At 38.2% G+C, this 12,055-nt stretch overlaps 1 pseudogene; it reads left to right on the plus strand.

Moving 5' to 3' along the window:
• The first annotated feature begins 11,396 nt into the window (after positions 1–11,396).
• LOC143436486 (large ribosomal subunit protein uL14 pseudogene) lies at positions 11,397–11,808 on the plus strand (annotated as a pseudogene).
• Positions 11,809–12,055: the final 247 nt, after the last annotated feature.

The following is a 12,055-nucleotide window of genomic DNA, read 5'->3' on the forward strand; positions in this document are numbered from 1 at the left end:
CCTGAAAACAATCCATAAAATTCTGATGGGACAGCATCAAGTTTCAAGCTTCACAAGTACTATAGATGCTATCACATGGCTGGCACACCTGTGGTTGCCTCTTTGACACTGATTATCTGGGACAATGCTAAACTGCTTAGTTTTCAGCAGTCTGACAGCTTCTTCTATAGGACCACATGCCTCCTTCCTATTGATACATCTTCAAACAATTGCACTTCCATGTTTCCCAGTCCTCAAATATGATCATTTCTTTACCCCTACCACATACAGCATTTGGTTTTTCTGTTTTGTTGTAGCTTTTCTTTACAGCCTTGGAGTCTCAGTAATGCTCATGGCAGCATTACTAGCTCAGACTCAGAATTTCTTTCCTTATCCTCAAATGCGTTCATGTGTTCCCACATCATAGAAGAGCAGAGACTGTGCATGTCTTAGCTCTACCTCCAACTCCTGTGTTCAATACAGGGCAGGTGATACCTGCCCACATGGTAGGTGTGTGGGAAATATTTATCAAATGAGTAATTGGGAGATACATGCTAATGAAAAGGACTAGGAATCGATATTTTCTGGATTTGTGTTCCAGAAATCAGACATACATATCTCCTAAGTAAATACAATCAAGTTCAAAATTATAATAAACTAGAGGGATTTTTCTGGATTTTGAAATATTTAATATAGCTACATATGCATGCTATTCAGATATTACTAACATCCAACAACTTTGAAGACAATAAAATGTATTTAATACAGGGCTTTGACTGAAAGTGAGCTCAATTTTCTTTGATGATTCAGAAGGTACTCATGACCAAATAATACCCTAGGGCCACCATTATGCACCAATTACCCTTCCCAGCAATAACTGTTAATAGAAATTTCTGGTAGTTAAATGCCAAATTAACAAGCTGTTCCTGCCTTTGGAGCCCATGTGCACGTAGACTCTGCCAGAGAGAATCTGAACGAAGTATTTTTTGATTGTACTGCTTTTAGGGTTTTCCCAGTAGAGTAATACAAAATCTAATTGCTTTTGGGTGAATTTCAACTGGTTTACAACATGGCTAGTTCCTATACCTGCCTCCAAAAAAGAAGATGTCATTTATTAAACATCATATATTGGCAGTGAGTAGCAACAGCCCCGGGCTCTGCTTTTTGTGACTGTGTGTGGTTTTAAGGGGAAAAAAATCACTTTAGCTTGTCTCTTGAAAATTCCAGTTTTTAATTTCAGATTTTTAATTATTGCTGTTATAATTATCCTTTTATCTAAAATGAGAAAGGGTCTCACTATGTATACCAAGCTGGCATTGAGTTTATGGCCATTCTATCTTAGTCTTCCTGGTACTAGCAATATAGGCATGTGTCACTATGCCCAGCTCCTCTTATATTTAATAGATATTATAACCATGCCTTCCTCAATGTACTTGACTTTCTGCTCACTACTGACACAACTTCCTACTGAAGAATATTGTTCCTTTGCATTGTTATTAATTAATCTGGTTTATTTAGTATTTATTATTAGTAGCCACTCCACACTAATTTCTAAATCAAACATGGGTAATAAAGAAAAACAGAATCAACATCTGCCTTATAAAAGCTCATGGTCCAATGGGGGAGATAAATATCATCAGAAGGTGGTAAAGTTAGCAAGTATCTGTGTACGCACAAGTAAGGACAAAGATGGAGTGACCACACTCAGGAAGGGATTTCTATCTTAGGAGAAGACAGAGTCAGCAGACTGTGAGAGAAGAAACACTAGTAGTTTCAGGTGAAGGACCGACCACTCACCCAGAGTCAGAGCATTAAGAAAAAAATAGATACACTCTCAAAGAATGGAGACTTCAGATGGCTGAGGATTGCTGAAATATAAATTGTAAGGCAAAGAGAAGAAAGCATAAAATGAGAACAAGAGGCAGAGTCTAAAAAACAAAGGAGCTTTTAGTTTACTGGTCCTCAACCTGTGGGTCAAGACCCCTCCAACGGGTCAAAGGACCCTTTCTCAGGGCTCACATATCAGATATCATGATATTAACATTACACTTCACAAAGTGTAATTATCAGATATTAACATTACACTTCACAAAGTAGCAAAATTACAGTTTTGAAGTAGCAATAAGACTAATTTGATAGTTGGTGGTCATCACAATATGAGGAACTATATTAAAGGGTCCCAGCATTAGGAAGGTTTGAGAACCACTGTTTTAGATTGTGAGCCAAGGTAGTCATTAAAGCCACTTCATACAGTGCCTTCATCTGAGTCTTCTTGCCCTTTGCAAGGCTCTAAGAATTGCAGAAGGCTAGATTATTAGCAAAAGTTTGCTCCTAAACTAATGAGTGTTAAGCAGGAAGATTTTGGACTGAGTTTGGGTCAAGATCCTCAAGAAGAAAAGATTCCAGAAGTATCCATTTGGTCGGGGATGCCTTGCTCTTCCTTCTAACAAAAACCCCCCATAGGCAGTGAATGTCTAGATTTTAGATGTCTAGAACTGAGTCCTTAGTTTATAGAATCCATGTGTCCTGGCCTTAATCTAAGCATTTTAGCAGTGCTTAAGGTCCCCATGCCCTGCCTTGGGGTCAGGACATGGTCAGTAGGAGACACAGGGCATGTGCTTACAGACTAGAAAGGGTGTTACACTCACAAGTGCCTCAGGCCCACAAACCATGGCTTGTGGCCTTGTATTCCAAGAAGTTCTAGATCCCTGCAGTTCAGCCAATTTTGGACATTAATGTCCCCAAAACAACAAATAGATGCTGTGCCACAGCCAAGGCAACAGCAGCTGCTTCTGATACTACCATGAGGTAAAGAAGGGACACAAAACTAAATTCTCTTCATATGACAAACAAATCAGGATAAAAATAAATTAAACTTCCAAAACTTTTTTTTTAAAATTTAAACCTAAAAATGATATATACACCTTATGATTATGCAATGTTATTCAAACAATTGAGTTTTTAATCTAAATTATTTCTCACAAGAGGCTTTTTAAAAAATTATATTCACTAAAATATTTGGATCGTTGTGAAGAAACTTCACTTACTGTTTGAAATGTCTGAAATTCTCTACCTTGCTTGGTTGTACGGACACAGTTCTGAATTGCATTTACCTCAAAGAAAATCCCAGAAATGCTGATTTGAAGGAAAAGAAAAAAAGCTTGACATTTGAGAGAAAAAATGGTTCTCCTCAAAGCATTCCAATATATTTTTTAAAGCAGCTTCAGAAAAATCAACAAGAAAGAAAGGCTGATATGAAGTGCTTTTAAGTATCCTGTCAGTTTTGACCATGTACAGTTCCCCCCCCCCCACCAATATCCATGGAGTTGAAACATGCTCTCTCAAATTTAAAGCAGACTACCTGAGTGATCACATTTAAATCCCCCTTAATCCAAAAGAATGTGAATGGTACACCTTCCAACACATCAATAATAAACGTGGTCACTTGGGCCTTGAGTAAAAAAGTCATCCAACAATCAAACAAGGATGTGGTCTTTGAAGGGGGCCGTGTTGGAAACTTGTCAGCATATGTTAAGGATCTCAAATAGGTTTCTCTAAAACAAGCCAGGGAACAAATGGATTTGAATGTTCAGAGAACAGATAATCCAGCAACTGAGTTACTTCAGCTCAAAGATTGTCAGGATGTGAGCCAACACGTTAATCACTCTTCCCTCAGTGTCCCAGGTCATTCATGTATCTCAATATTTTTCTAAAATTTCACTGCATGAACAACCATGAATGGCGTACCATGATGGTTCGCAGGACCTGGTTTTTGTGTCTTCTCTGTACTCATACTTAAGTTGTCCCAGTTACATCCCCACCCCCTCATATGGAGACATACACACTAGACAGTGATCATGTTTGTATATCACACCAAAGCATTACACAGCTTTTCATCTAAAGTCTACAAGAACCATCAGACTTCAGATACTTAGAAACCATCAGACTTTGGATACTTGGAAGTTCTGCAGGACAGAACTGTTCACTGATAATGTATCTGTCTGATGAGGTTACACCTCTGTCATCAAATTGGAATTTCCAAAGAGACAAAGATTGGGATTCTTCCCATTAGTCTCCTTCATAGTAAAGGGCTGGTTCTGGTAGGAGAGCAGGAAATGTAGTGTGTGAGAACTGTGTTTCTCTGCTTACTGAATCTCTGGCCATGCACAGTTGTGTAAGAAGACACGTAATTCACTCACGCTTTCACAGCTAAGGAATTGGGGGTTGTCAAACATCCTCACAAACAAGATCCCTATTTGGTGTGGGTGGAGTGCCATCGCTCTGAGCTCCCAGTGCAGTTCATACTATGTACTCTCTTGAATAAGTACAGACCTAAAGCTAAGTCAGAACCCAGCACGTGGGAACTGAGTGCAGCAGCCAGTTTCTATTTTCTATCTGTCAGATTTTGGAACACTACACCATGAGAACATTAGCTCTGAATTCCCCAAAGAAGCCTAGAGGATCACCAAGCTAATCAACAAAGCAGAACTGGCTTGGTGCATAGAAGGGGATACATCCTGGGGAATTTGCCTGAATATATGGAGTAAGCAGCTCTGGGGCTTTCAAAGAGGCCAAGGGAAACAAATAGGGCTGGATTTGGGGTTCTATGAAATGAGACCATGTCAGAGGCATAAATCATCAGGAAATGTTTCAAATCCAAGGTAAACCGTAACCAACTGTTCTCTGTCTGGACAGCTTGCCCTCCAGGAGATCTGTATTTACTCAAGGTCGAATGAAGACCAAGGTCAGACACAGGACCTGGAATTAAATCTTTAACTCACAGTTTGCTCCAAACCTAAGCTAAGTATTAGAATCAAGGCAAATACAAGACTCCTATCTGAAGTCTGTCAGCCTTGAATAAAACAAATTAAGTTCACTGAAACCTTACAAAACTTAGCTTTTAAACAACTTAGTTTTAGACTGACTGGAACCTTCACTTTGAAATGTGAAGAGGGTCCTACATGAATGGAAACAGCTTGCCAACAAAACTGACACTGAGTAAGGTTCAAAGGCGGAAGGCCTTTTGCATGCATTACCTAATTTGATCCTCCAGGAACATTATGAAGGTCACTGCCTCAACTGCAGCATCCTGAGCTCACAAGAGGTTAAAGAATTTCAAAACTTTAATGGTTAACAAAGGGTGGTGTAAAAGCTAGTCTGCATTCACCGTGTAAATGCGAATTCAGTGTTCTTGCTGATGGGTGTGGACCACAGCTGGCAAAAATGGAAGGAATATAACAAGAACTCATGGCCTCAGGGGGTATCATTGGGGCTGATAACAAATATTTAAGTGTAAAACACTCTCAAGATGTCAAAAAATTATAGTTTTCCAATGGCATTGAAATATGAAAAAAAAAAAAACCGTAAGTGATGCTGAATTAAGGATCCCAATATGTGATATCAAAGAAATAACCTTTGAACCCATGACCTAAAGCGATACATGATGACACTGGATGAATGTAACCCGGCAGATATACGTTTATTTTTAATCTTGCAGATCTCTATAAACAATTTAGAAAGACATGAGGTTACGGGGCTGTGAAGTTGCCAAGCTGAAGTTCAAATCAGTTTCATTGGCTCATGGGGTTTTATGATTGGGAGCGGTAGGAATAAAGCCAGGTTTTGGGTGTGACGCTTGTGACATCGTCCAAGGTTTCTTGGTAGGAGTCTCTAAGGAGTGGAGAAATCATTTGTTATGTGGTGTGAGCCACGGTTTAAGCTACTCTTCAGGATACTTTAAACCAGTAGACTTTCGTGTTGGTATATGTGTGACTACTAAACAAACTGCAGTAAAAAGAGGATGCTGGGTAATGGAGAAGGAAGTGAAAAATGTCACATCAGGTGTTTTATATGTATTAGCTAAAGCTGGATGTGACAACATGTCAAAACTAAAGAAAATTTTCTAAAAGATCTTGGAAATTCCCCATACTTTATGAGCCATGCTACTCTTGAAAGAGGCTTTCTCTGTCTTATGACCTTCAGGACTCCCAGGAAACCTGTCTCAGCATCAGCTCTACCAAGGACCAGAGGGATGGAAACTCTACCTGGGCAGTGGGAATCTAGAGTCAGCTACATTTGGAAGAGCACAGAACACTGGTGAAGTAGGGGGATATGAAGGGAGGCTTTCTTCCAACCTGAAGCAGATGATGATTTAAAGCTAGCACTTAAGCATGTATTATGTCGAAAGGCTGGCTTATCAGGCATGTCTTTCCAGACTCTCATCCCATGGTGAAATAAAGCTGAGAAATTCTGATTATTAAGTAGTCCTTCTAAAGACTCACAATAGACATCAATACAGTGTTGTCTAACACTCTGTTGCCTTAGAGCTGCAGTATAGACAGACACCTATCTTATTTGAACATTTGAATTGGCAGAATGGGATTCAAATCTGGTGAATCCTAAAGTTTGTGTTCTTAACTGCACTGACATACTCCATTCTTCTTAATTCGTTTTTTTACTTTTTTATTGAAAATAGACTCTTTTATCATGCAACATATCCTGATCATAGTTTCCCCTCCCTCAATGCCTTCCAGTTTCTCCTTGCCTCGCCTCCCATCCTGATTCACTCTCTCTCTATCTCTCATGAGAAAAAAACAGACTTCAAAGAGATAACAACCCAACATGATGAAATAAAGTGTAACAAATGAAGCAAAAACTATCATACTGAAAGTGGACAGGGCAACTTGATGGGAGCCACAAGAGCAGACACAAGAGTCAGAGACTCACTGGTTCTCACAGTCAGGAGTCCCTTAAAAATACTAAGCTAAGAGCTAAAATATGCAGAGGACCTGGAGCAGACCCATGTAGTCCATGTGCTTGCTGCTTCTGTCTCTGTGGGCTCATATGCACCTTGCTTAGTTGATTCAGTGAGTCTTATTCTCCTGGTGTCCTCCATCCCCTCTGGCTCTTACATTTTTTTTTCTGCTACCTCTTGCAAGGGATTTCCTAAGCTCTGAGGGAAGGCTCTGATGGAGACCTCCTATTTAGACTCTCCATTCATAATGTCTGGCTGTGGGTCTCTGCATATGTTCCATTCTTCTGCCAGAGGAGGCTTCTCTGGTGATGACTGGATAAGGCACTGATCTATGAGTATAGCAGAATATCATTATGAGGCATTTTATTGATTTTTGTTTTAAGATTAGTAGTGTTTTACAGTAGGTCTTGGGCTATCTAGTTTCTGGTTCTTGGGGTGGAGGGAGAAGGTACAGGGAGAAATGGATGGAACTAGTAGGCATGGGGGGGTGTAGTATGGAAATCTAGCACAGTGAAAACTTACTAGAATATATGAAGGCAACTGTCATGAGGACTCTTAGCAATGGGGGATACAGAGTCTCAGCTGGCCATCTCTTGTCACCAGAGAAGACTGCCAGTAATTGCACTGGGTTATATTTAGTTGAGTTGTTGGCTAAGAGGATCTTACAGAAAGTTCCAAAGAACCCAGGGTTCTGCTAAGACAAACAGACAGCAGGGCCCCATTGCGGAGGACAATGCCATATAACTCATTGACTATGGAAAAATTGGACTGGTACCTGCATGGAACCTTCACTCCTATATTCTAGTCTCTTTGATGTGGGAAGGCACTCTGCAGGCAACTGGAAAAGAAACATAGACACCAACCTAGCCACAAAACCTCTGACCTACAGTCTGTCCTGTGTGCAAAGTATCTTAGGGCAATGGTGGTACAGAACTTGTGGGAATAGCCAACACATCTCTGATTGGACTTAAGGCCCACTCCACGAGAAGAAAGCCATTCCCAGCACTGTTTGACATACTCCATTCTTAATGAATGTTTCCCCAACTAGCCTGTTTTGGTGGTGGTGGTGGTTTGTTTTAACGTTGAGACCCGAAATTATACTTAAAAAATAGTGAAAGAATCATACCCATGTGACCAATACCAAACACAAAGAAATACTAACATTTGTTTGTTTCTAAATTTGACATTTTTAAAACAGAAGAACAATGATATAAAGGTATATATAAAAGTGAAGTCTCCTTTGCTCTCCCTGTCATGCCCCCCTTCTTCCCAGAAGTAAATACTATACTAAATCGGTATGCATTCTTAAAGGTATTCAACATTAGAGCAAATGTGTATTTTTAAACAGTATAAAGTATTCAACTTTTAAAATGTTTTATGAGTGCTCTCTGGCTATAAATACCATTCTAAAATTTTTCATTCAATAGACATTTACGAGAGTGGCCTATTATTTTAACCATCTTTATATGAAGAGAACAGAGCACTTCTTAATCTCTACAGATGGACGTTAGGGTGCTTCCAAGTTTGTATTACCAATGTCCTCATTCCTCTGTTCTTGAGCTCCTTCAAAGACAGACTTTAGAAGCCAACTAGCTAGGTCATAGAGTTTGCATGTTTTCAATTTTATAAGAGATTGTCAAATTACTCTCAGCTAACATTGCTATCTGAGTCTGTTGAGTCCATGTACTCTCCCAAAGCTCAAGACACTTTCCAGAAAAGTAAAAAGTAAAAGTAAATAAATAAATAAATAAATAAATAAATACTACAATCAGCAAGTTTGAGCTCTAAGTATTATGGCACTCGGGCAGCAACTATAAATTCTTATGTCTTATTTTCTCAAGTTAAAAACAATGATAATAATATTTTGCCCAACTTATTCCCTGGGCTTTGATATAGACATAAATCAAATCATGCCAATGAATGTTCCCTGTAATCTCAAACATGCTGAGACACGCTTATTACTTTGTTAAAAACAGGCATACATAAAATGATCCCCTTTGTTGCTCAAATCCGTGTGTCTTTGGTGGGATGAATGTTAAATAAAGTCTTGGCTTCTGCTTGAAAGAATGTGTACGTGAGCAGCTTTATTTAAAAATTTTCAACTTCTTAAGTGTTAAGTATTTTGTTCATACCTCCAATTTATGATGGCACACTAAAAAATATTATTTGAAACTCAAAGCAGAATGCTCAACAGGACAATCTGATGATCAGGTGATCTTTATCAAAATTTGCCTATAATTTTTTAAGAGAAAGGGAACTCATACATGTATAATCAATGCTATGCAGCAGAAGGAATATGATATAATATTACATCCCTTCTATTAATCCCATGCTATAAAGTTTTACTAATATCACCTCACAAGGAAAGAATTTATGACATAGAAAATTTTAATTATCATCCTTGAGCTCACTCAATCAGAAAACATTAGAATTAGGTATTAAACTCAATACTGCTATTACCAGCTCTTAAAAGACAAAAACAAAACCAAAACCACCACATTATTTGATCACAAGTAGCATCACTAAAAGTATATGCCGATAAATAAATACGTGGCACAAAAAAAGCATCAGAGATTCTGGAAGTGTGTGTGTCCTGGACAAAGCCACCTCACCTCCTACTACCTCATAAGCAGCCAGCAGAGCAATTCAGCTAATAGTACTTCTCTTTCCAGCAATGATCTCAGAAAGCATTAGTAGAGAAAAGGCACTACAAAGAGAGAACTTATTTCCCTGGGATTACAGACAGAACTGTTTTTCAAGCCTGTCACAGCAGAGTGGTCGGTCCTGTAATATCTAACATGTGTGTAGCTTTCTGTAGCTCACATGCAGAAGGTATTTGTAATATGTAAAAAGATGAAAGGGAACCTTGATATATGATGGCTTGGGAATTTAGAGACAGTTTTCTCTAACTCTATTCCCTCCCCCCCAAACAAATGCTTGTAATTCAAAATGCATGTCTACGCTATATAGATTACTATAAACATGAACTTTGAGACACCTATATTGAAACCAACTACAAAACCAAACAAATTCCCCCAAAGGACAAGACCCTTTCCTAGCAAATGTTTATGGAATCATCTTTAAACATTAGAATTTTATTTGAAGCAGCAACAGTCAAGTCAAACAAATAACAGAAAGTACACAGGTTGAATCAGCAGCAAATTTACAACTTACCTATCATTAAGATTAAGGCTGCAAGAAAAAATATATAATAGGCTAACCTCACAATGGGCATTGTCGGATTTGATCTCACTGTTTAACTTTATGAAATATGTTGGATGGCCTTTACATTTGTTTTTTTTTTTTTTATTATTGGGAACACTACACTCAAGCTGGAAATTATCTATTCCTTAAAGGTTTGCTCGAACATCCCCATGAAGACAATTGGGCCAGGTCCTTTTTAGAGACACACATGGCTTCTGCCTCTATTTCCTTTGTGCTTATTGAACTATGGCACTAAGCTTATTTTGACAAATTTATAGTTTTCTTAAAATAGTTGACTTATTTAGGTTTCAAGTTCCTCCGTACAAAATGGTTCATGAAATTTCTATAGTTTTCAAAACATTTTTATACCCTCAGATGGTACAAATTTTTTTTCTGATCCTTATTGTCATTTAAAATTGTATTTGTGTCTTCCTTTTTCTTTCAGTTATTGTTTTTCTGGGGTTTTAATTACTTTGTGGGACTTTTCACAGAATTGGCTCTTGGTTTTACTTAGCAACTCTATGATTTGATATTTGTGCAGTATTCTAACTTTGGTTTTCTGTTGATAATCCCCATTCTAATATGTCTCTATTCCTTTTACTCATAGCTTCCTGGATGGGAAGACTAATTTATTTTTAAACATTCAAATCTTTTTAAACTTCCAAGAAGCCCCTTCTGGGTATGAATTTCTTTTCAAGAACGAATTGACTAGTATCCTCCAATTTTTATTTTCATTCAATTCTAGGCATTTGTTATTTTCATTATTCACAAATTAAATTAGCTCATTTTTGTTTGTTTTAATGTGAGAATATATGGCCCTTTATAAGCTACATATTGTCATTAATTGCTAGGTTTCTGCTACTGTAGTCACTAAATATGATTCACACAGTATTTCTTGAGGGGCTCCCTGTATGGTCAAACCACATTAATCTGCAATTGTTTCATGTCCATTGTGTTAAAAGCCAGATCACTCCTATTTATTGGATTCAGAATCTTATTATTATTATTTGGACATTCTAGCTAACTGTATAATTGCGACTACTATATATTGTAATACTGGTTCTTTTTCAGTTTATTCTTATATTCATCTATGTTTGATCCTCACTAAGTTCCTGCTTCACTTCGCATCTTTTGAGCATTTGTCTGGATCTGTGCAGGTTTTGTCTTTTTAGGTCCCCACTGCTCGAAAGTTGTGCAATCCACTCCTCTTCAAACAGTGCTCATCTTTGTTCATTTGGCTTTCAGTTTTTTTCTTCAAAATCATGTACTTCAAAATCGATATTTGTCTTCTCTCCCATCGCCAATAACTCAAGAACTCTAGACTGCGGTTACTTCCTTTAGTGATTTCACACACTTATAAATTCCCTAATTTAGTTTTAGTTACAGTGTCAAAAGCTAACGCCAATAGTTCTTTTAAGTCTTACATGTTTGGATTTGTTTTTGACTTTGGGGGCTCAAGATGTCGAAAGAAGAATATGACAAGTTCTGTAGAGCAAAGTTCTAGGTCTCCCTAGGTCGTCCAGTAGGAGCTGTGATCAACCATGCTGGTAATAGAGGAGCCAAAAATGTGGTTAGCATCTCTGTGAATGGAATCAAGGGACTGGCTGGACAGACTTCCTGCTGCTGGCGGGCGACACAGCAATGGCCACAGTTAAGAAAGGGAAGCCAGAGCTAAGGGAAAGTCCATCCTGCAATGGTGATTTGACAATGAAAGTAGTAGCAAAGAAAAGATAAGCTGTCTCTTTGTTTTGAAGATAATGCAGGGGTTGCAGTAAGAAATAAAGGTGAGGTGCAAGGACCTGCCACCAGTTGCAAAGGACTGTGTGCACTTGTATCCCCAGATTGCAGCCAATGCTGGCAACACTGCATGATTTCCTCCTGTATTTCATATATATATATATGTGTGTGTGTGTGTGTGTGTGTGTGTGTATGTGTGTGTGTGTATTTCATATATATGCATATATATTGTATTATATATATATATATATCCTTTAAAAGGTTTTTGCTCAAAACAAAAACATTTGAGCTTTACACTTTGATCTTTTTATGTTTATTATAATTGTTGTTACTCTTTCTCCGTGGGTGTGTGCACTCATGAGTGCACATGTGGAGTCCAGA

Source organism: Arvicanthis niloticus, chromosome 22, assembly GCF_011762505.2.
Source record: "Arvicanthis niloticus isolate mArvNil1 chromosome 22, mArvNil1.pat.X, whole genome shotgun sequence".
NCBI classification, from domain to species: Eukaryota; Metazoa; Chordata; class Mammalia; order Rodentia; family Muridae; genus Arvicanthis; species Arvicanthis niloticus.